This window comes from Pristiophorus japonicus, chromosome 1, assembly GCF_044704955.1.
Source record: "Pristiophorus japonicus isolate sPriJap1 chromosome 1, sPriJap1.hap1, whole genome shotgun sequence".
In the NCBI taxonomy this organism is placed as follows: domain Eukaryota; kingdom Metazoa; phylum Chordata; class Chondrichthyes; family Pristiophoridae; genus Pristiophorus; species Pristiophorus japonicus.
The window spans coordinates 93,348,254-93,357,039 of record NC_091977.1 but is presented as its reverse complement, the minus strand read 5'-3'; positions in this window follow the sequence as shown (position 1 = coordinate 93,357,039).

Here is an 8,786-nt window from a genome sequence, read left to right as displayed (position 1 = left end):
ACAGAAAGTTGTTGAGGCCAGCTCATTAGAAATATTCAAAAGGGAGTTAGATATGGCCCTTACGGCTAAAAGGATCAAGGGGTATGGAGAGAAATCAGGAATGGGGTACTGAAGTGCATGATCAGCCATGATCATATTGAATGGTGGTGCAGGCTCGAATACTGCTGCACCTATTTTCTATGTTTCTATGGGCCCAAGTTTCGGGCCGAGCCCAGAACGGCGCAGGCCCGACCTGGACGCCCGTTTTTCGCGCCACAAAGTGCGCCTAAAAAAAACTTCCAGATTCTCCGGCTCCCTGCTGGTCCTCTGGCCCTCGGCGCAGCGCAGCACGAGCTGTAGGGGGCGGAGCTAGGTCCCTGCGCTGAAAACAGTGCCGGGACCTCTGCACATGCGCGCTACAGTGGGCGCGCATGTGCAGTAGCTCCAGGCGCCCAAAACTGTGTGGGCGGGGCCCAAAGCACGCAGCCCCTAGCCCTGGCCGAATGGCCTCACTGGGGCTGCGTGCATAAGGCTCCTCCCACGGCCAGCTCCTGCTTCCTCCCGACCCGACTCAACTCCCGCTCCCACCCCACCCCCACCGACCCGACCTCTGCTTCCCCCGCTCCCGACCTCCCCCCACCTCTCCGTTCCCGACAGCCACCCCCCCCGACCGACCTCCGCTCCGACCTCACCCGCCACCTCCGCTCCCAACCGATCTCCGCCCCCCCCCCACCGATCTCCGACCGACCGACCTCCCTCCCCTCCACCCCGACCCGCGCTCCCCCCGACCCCCCCGACCCCCCCGGACCCGACGCCACCTACCTGTCAATCCGGTAAGTCTAAGCTCGAAGTCTTGGGCCCGGTCGGGCCCGGCCCGTTCAGCCTCCCTCTCCTTTCTTTCTCTCTCTCTCTCTCTCCCTTCTCTCTCTCTCTCTCTCTCTTCCCCCTTCTCTCCCCCTTCCCCTCCCTCCTTTCTCTTCCCCCCTCCCCTCCCTCCTCCTACCTCTCCTCCCCCCCTCCTTTCTCACCCCCTTCCCTTCTCACCCCCCCTCCTCTCCCTCCCTTCTCACCCCCCTCCCCTCCATCCCTTCTCAACCCCCCTTCCCTCCCTTGTCACCCCCTCTCCCCCACTACACCCCTCTCCCCCACTCCTCCTCCCCCACCCCTCCCCCCCTCCCTTGTCACCCCCTCTCCCCCACTTGATTTATTGGTTGATTTATTGATGTTTTTATCATTTATTATTGATGATGGCTCTTTATTTGTAAAACTGAAGTGTTTAATGTTTGTAAACTTCCCTTTAAACCCCCCCCCCCCCCCATTCCCTACGCCTGATTTGTAACCTACGCCTGATTTTCTAAAGTGTAGACAAGGTTTTTTCGAGCGTACAAAAATCTTCACTTACTCCATTCTAAGTTAGTTTGGAGTAAGTTTTCACTGACGAAACTTTGAAAACAGGCGTAAATGGCCGGACACGCCCCCTTTTGAAAAAAAATTCTGTTCCAAAGTGAAACTGTTCTAACTGATTAGGACTGGAGCAAACTAAATGCCGAGAATTTGAATTTCTAAGATACTCCGTTCTACACCAGTTGCTCCAAAAAATCAGGAGCAACTGAGGCCGAAACTTGGGCCCTATGTTTCTATCTATCATTCAATAAGATCATGGCTGATCATCAACCTCAACTCTGTTTTCCTGCCCAATCCCCATATCCCTTGATTCCTTTTGTGTTCAAAAATCTATTAATCTCACCCTTGAATATACTCAACGACTGAGCACTCACAATCCTCTGGGGTCTACCAATTCCAAAGCTTCGCAACCCTCTGAGTGAAGATATTTCTCCTCATCTTAATTTTTAGATTTTTTATAAAGAGTACTGTTGATGTAATTCCTTTTTATCACTATGAAAATTCAAAATTTCCTCTTATTTATGATAAGTTAAAGTAAAAATGTTTGAAAGGTGATTCATATATTTCAAAAAGTACATTCTGTTTTGTGCATGTTTGTTTATTTTTGTTTTCCTCTACACAAAGCTGATTCTTGGAAAAGTTAACAACTTGTAGTACAGTTGTCCCTGACAATTGGATGTACCAATCTGTTCTTCATTTTGTAATGACACATCACCTCTGCTTTCAAATATCTTGCAGTAGTAATCCAATAATTGTTTTTCAAGCAGACTAGTTTAACAACTTGATATTTATTGATTACTCTCTGGCTCGGGAAATGGAATTACAGTAGATGTGGACCTAGCACTCGCAGCGGCATGGTGGGAAGAAATGCCTCCTGCTATGCCATTATGAAAATGCTACATTTTTGAAATAATTCATAAATTATTACATAAAAAAATAGTTTGATAGTTCCAATAACTGCAGAATTTAAATGTACAACATTGTTTGAACACAACGGCATTACTGGAACCAATCCAAAATTCACCACTAAACCAATATAGTTTAATTATAATTAATGTTCTTTAGTTCATTTTATAACTACATTTAATATTCTATAATTAATTCACATCCATGTATGGTATAAACAGAATATATTTAGAATAACATGGCATAAGATTTATGTGCTCGTTTGTGACTTTAATACACGAGTTATCAATTCAACGATTGGTGGATATAAATTATGTTGCATGTATCTCATTAATGTACCTTCTATGTGTATGCCAGATAAGTGAATAAAATATTGTTGAAAATTAATTGTATTATGTATTGGTCTAGAAGACCCACGGCAGTTCTGGACATTGAGGATAATAGTATTCATTGTATGTCAAAAATCTGTTTTCTATCAAACTTCTTCAGCTTGGTCTTTTTACAGCTTGAAATGGCATTTGATTATTGCTAAAAAATAGTTTGTTTGAGAATGTGCTTCAAATACAAAATGTGCTCAGTTTCTTTACAAGTGGCATGGCTATGAAAAATAAGGGTACATTTTATGAATTCAGGCTCCCAACAGGCAAAGCTTGAAAAGTTACCTGCATATTCTCCAGAAGAAAATGCTTGCATATTTTCATTTGAATGTGATATTTCTGGCAAAATGATTTTGTATCAATGAATTATGAGCAACAAAGAAAATTGGAGACATTTGGGCAGATGTTCCAATCAGAACTCCAATCAGGCGTTTGTCACGTGGTGCATTATTAGCACTTGCTTGATTGTTAATTTAATTATCTTACCTGATTTTGTGGCGTCAACTTCATTTACATAATATAGACAAGCTCTCAGACCTGGTGATAGGGCTCATCAGGAGAGCCAGTTACATGGGGTGATGCGTAAATTTAAAGTATTCAGCCACTTAAAAATAAGTGGTCGCATGTGGGACAAAAGTCTTGATAGCCTTTACAAAGGCTGATAGATTATTAATGTAAAGATATTTTAGCCTTAGCAAAAGTTGTCTGAGTCAAAAATGAGCTGTCCCAGAACACTTGAGACAAAGCTTCCTGCACAACAGAGTAGAAGCAGAAACAACAAATGTTCAGAAAAAGATTCCATATGCTTCTACTGATCTTGCAGTAGGGATCTTTAAATCTACATCTGTAAATAGCACAATACCAAACAGCTCTTGACATTCAAGAATGTGAAATACACTACCACAAGAAGTAGTTGAGGCAAATAGCATAAATGTATTGAAGAGGAAGCTAGATAAGCACATGATAAAGAAAGGAATAGAAGGATATGTTGATGGAGTTAGTTTAAAAGGGGTGGGATAGCTGTCATAAACACCAGCTTAGATCAGTTGGGCTGAATCGCCTATACCTGTGCTGTAAATTATGTCTTTTGCTCCTTCCAGGTTTGAACATAAAAACATAAAAATTAGGAGCAGGAGTAGGCCTTACAGCCCCTCGAGCCTGCTCCGCCATTCAGTAAGATCATTGCTGATCTTCGACCTCAATTCCACTTTCCCGCCCAATCCCCATGTTCCTTGACTCCCCTAGAGTCCAAAAATCTATCTATCTCAGCCTTGAATATACTCAACAACTTAGCATCCACAGCCCTTTCAGGTAGAGGATTCCAAAGATTCACAACCCTCCGAATCAAAAAATTCTTCCTCATCTCAGTCCTAAATGGCCGACCCCTTATCCTGACACTGTGCCCCCTAGTTCTAGACTCTCCGGCCAGGAGAAAAAAACTCAACATCTACCCTGTCAATCCGCCCCGCCCCCCCCCCCCCCTCCCACCCCTGGAATCTTATGTTTCATTGAGATCACCTCTCATTCTTCTAAAATCTAGGCCCATCTACTCAATTTAGGTCCAATCTACTCAATCTATAAATGTCCCTTTCCAACTTTCTGCTCCCACCTGCACTACTTACTGTGCCTCCTAACTTGGTGTCATCAGCAAACCTGGATATACAGCTCTCGATTCCTTCATCCAAACCATTAATAAATGTAGTGAAAAGCTGAGGCCCCACTCGTCACACCCTGCCAATTTGAGAATTTGAGTACATTCCCATTAGCCCGACTCTGTCTCCTACCTCCTAACCAATTCCTTGTCCAAGCCAATAGGTTGACTCCAATTACATGTGCTTCCATTCATCCCAACAGTCTCTTATGTGGAAACTTATTTATATGGACTTCCAGGGGCATTCAATAACAGCCACAGACAGTCCCTTATCTACCACATTAGTGACCTCCTCCAAAAATTCAACTAGATTCCTTAGACATGACTTACTCTTTACAAATCCATGCGGGCTCTCTCATCAGCTCATATTTGCTAATCTGTCCCCAATAAACAGATTCTAGTAACCTCCCCACATTAGACCAAGAGGTCTACAATTTCCTAGTTTCTCTCCCCCAACCTTCTGTGATAATGGAGTGACCGTGGCAATTTTCCAATCCAAGGGTACAATTCCTGAATCGAGAACGTTTTGGAAGATTGGACTGGAGCATCTACAATTTCCTCACCTACGTTTAATACCCAAGGGTGGAAAGCATCAGGTCCATGAGATGCTTCTTTGGTCTCATTTTCTTCATTATCATTTTTAAAATAAAATTTATTAAATCTAGTAAGTGTCTCTCCTTGATTTATTTTTACTTTCCCTCCTATTTCTTGTATTTTATCCTCTTCCTCTACTGTGACAACCGATACACAAAGTAAATATTTCACAAGTCTGCCATTTCCTTATTTTCATTTACAGTAACACCTGCGTTTTGTCTATAAGGGGCCCACATTACCCTTAACCACCTTCAATATATTTGCAAAAACCTTTAGTGATGTGCTTGATATCCCTTGCAAGCTTTTTCTCATTGCCTTTTTGCAGCTCTTTATATCTCTCCCAGTCTGTATACCCGACACGAGACTCCCTAAGCAAGCGCTCTACTCGTAACTCCTACACAGCAAGCGAGCCCCAGGTGGACAGAGGAAACGTTTCAAGGACACCCTCAAAGCCTCCTTGATAAAGTGCAACATCCCCACCGGCACCTGGGAATCCCTGGCCCAAGACCGCCCTAAGTGGAGGAAGAGCATCCGGGAGGGCACTGAGCACCTCGAGTCTTGTCGCCGAGAGCATGCAGAAACCAAACGCAGACAGCGGAGGAGCATGTGGCAAACCAGACACCTTTTCCTTCAACGACTGTCTGTCCCATCTGTGACAGAGATGGTATTCCCACTTTGGACTGTACACCTGAGAACTCACTCTCAGCAAGTCTTCCTCGATTTCGAGGGACTGCCTATGATGATGAGTCCATGGGATCTCTCCTGTTCTTTGCCTTCGTGTAGATGTTTTCTTTTAGTTTTATACTACTTCTCACCTCTTTTGTTGACCAAGTTGTTTAATTACACAATTAGAGGTCTTGCCCTTTTGGGGTCTGGATACAACAATTACTTCTTTGAACCCTTCCCACTGCTCATCTATACTTTTATCTGTTAACAGTTCTACCCAATCTACTGTGGCCAATTTCACTCTCAAATTTAAAACTTGGTTCTGGCGATGCATCCATATCATTTCTACCTTACTGACAGCTGAATTGAGTCACCCGTAGAATTCGATTTTGATGCTAGCAGCCACTAACTTTACACATTACTCTTTTGTTCGATTACACTTCTGTGAAGTAAATTGGGGGATGTTTTCCTACATTTAAAAAGGAACTATAGAAATGCAAGTTATTGTACTACTGTAACATCTAGCTCAGCTGGTGCTACAGGTGCACAAGTAGGGTTCATCTATTCCTTCATTGTCGCTGGGTCAAAATCCCGGAACTGCCTCCCTAAACACACCGTGGGAGCACCTTCACCACACAGACTGCAGTGGTTCAAGGCAACAGCTCACCAGCTTCTCAAGGTTAACTAGACATGGTTAACTAGACATGGATAATAAATGCCGGCCTTGTCAGCAACATCCACATCCCATGATATAAAAAGAAAAACACAACCCTGGAGCCAACCATGTGTAATGTGCAATGGAAACCAAGCCTAGTCAGTGATTGTATTGAGGGAGAGAGACCATGGCAGCAAATCAGACATGGCTCAAGTCAGACAAATGGTGCAATCCGTCATTCCAGAAGTTGATATTAATCGAGTGAAGTTTCATTAAAAAGTTTGCAATGCATCTACAATTCAGCAAATGAAGAGTTGCTACAACAGCTACAAGTTACACTTGTATAGTGAGTCACGAGAAAGAGCCCATCATGCCAGAGCATTGGCAAAAAGGCCACTCTAGTTTAGAACTTAGGGGCAGAAATCTGTCTCTGGGTTATCGCTCCTTCCTCACTAGACCAGAAACCTCTAAACAATGGTATGGGCGGGCTTTTCTTTCACTCAGCATCCGCACATTACAAAGTCACTTTTTGAAGCATGTCTGACAGGATCCGGGCCAGAGACCCTGGCAAATATGTTGTATTGTGGCTGGGGTAAGTACACCTGCTGGAAGCCAGCAAACTTGCCTTACTGTCACGTCAATTCTGAATTCAATTAACAATTGATCCAAAAGAGGTCGACTGCCATTTGAATTGAGAGCACCGGCAAAGAAGGTTGCAAACCTCCAAATCTTCAGCTAAAGCAGCCTATTTATTGCCCACTAACAGGGGTCACAGTCTGAGGATAAGGGGTAAGCCATTTAGGACCGAGATGAGGAGAAACTTCTTCACCCAGGGAGTGGTGAACCTGTGGAATTCTCTACCACAGAAAGTAGTTGAGGCCAATTCACTAAATATATTCAAAAGGGAGTTAGATGAAGTCCTTACTACTCGGGGGATCAAAGGTTATGGCGAGAAAGCAGGAAGGGGGTACTGAAGTTTCATGTTCAGCCATGAACTCATTGAATGGCGGTGCAGGCTAGAAGGGCTGAATGGCCTGCTCCTGCACCTATTTTCTATGTTTCTATGTTTCTATGTTCTGCCAGGGTTGCAGAGTGGGTGCCCTAGCAGTGCCATTACTGTCGCAGGTGCCTGCCCCTAATAAGTAGGGATTTGGGACAGCGTCAAGGCAAGGAGTCCCACCTTGCCTCATTACAGTGACATAACTGCACCATCAGAATTTCTATACGCCATTTTTCGTGGACTGAGAACTAATATGGCATAAATGCTGGGAAGTTGCATAGGTGGCTAAATTTTGAAATCGGACCTGAATTATATTATTAGAAACTGCAAACCAACAGGAACATTTGGAGTCAGTACAAAACCTGACCACAAAATTGGAAGGGGTGCAAAACATATTGGATCTCCACTCTTTTTCAATTGGTTACATTCATTATGCATCTGTTTTTCGTGGAGAATAGATTGGAAAATCTACTCTAATATGCCTATTGCTGTAAAATCTACTGTAGTTACACAAGTTTTCATGCCATTTAAATATAAGGATGCAGTTTTTACATTGATATTACTTAAAGGAATTTCAGCTAAATGGCAGATATAAAATAGAATAACAACTGAATCATTATGGCCTGGAAATCCCGACCTCCCTGGGTCCGTACGGAGTGTCTATGGACCTGGGAAGGCATCGGAAAAGCTGGTTTTCAGCGCACAATGCACACGCGCTGAAAACAGGCTTTTCCGGCTTGACAGACCCAACGCATATCAGGAGCGAGGATATTTGCAAGGGCAAGACTGTGGGATTTACCCATATCTTGCCCAGAAAATGTCCTCAAAACTCTTGAGCCTGATAAAAGCAGTCGCATAGCCTACTTTTACAGGCGTAAGGATTTTAAAGCATACAAAAATATAATTAAATTACATTTAAAAAACACATTTTATTGTTAAAAACCCTGCCCACTAAGGTAAGTTTATTTTTAACCCTAATTACAAAACTTTAAAAAAATCGGAAAAATATATATTTTTTCTAAGGCATTAATTAACTTCAATTTTAATTATGTGAGGTGTGTTTTTTATTTTTGATTATGGTGTTTAGTGTGTTTGTTTTTTTCCCTCATTAATAGCAATGAGAAGTCATAGATACGGCATTCTCATTGCTGTTAATGAGAAAGCTGTGGAATACTGTACCTGATTGGTTGTGCAGTCACACGTGACTGCACCTTCTGCGTGAGAACATGGAGGACAGGAGCGCGCCTCGCAACACAGGAAGAGAAGGCCTCCCCAACAGAATCCCACACTCCTCCAGGACCACCAGGTACATTCGTAGAAATTTTTCAGGTCGGAGGCATCCGCCTGTGATAAGCCTCCGGCCGCAATTTCTGGGCCGTATATGTTACAGCAGTTATTGAAAATATTTTTGTTCTCAGGATGTGCTTCACCCTAGCAAGGCTGCATTTATTGCCCATCCCTGGTTGTTCCTGAGAGGGTGGTGATGATTCATCTCCTTGAACAGCTGCGGTCCTTCTGGTGATAGGAATATAGGAAAAGGAAAAAGCCATTTAG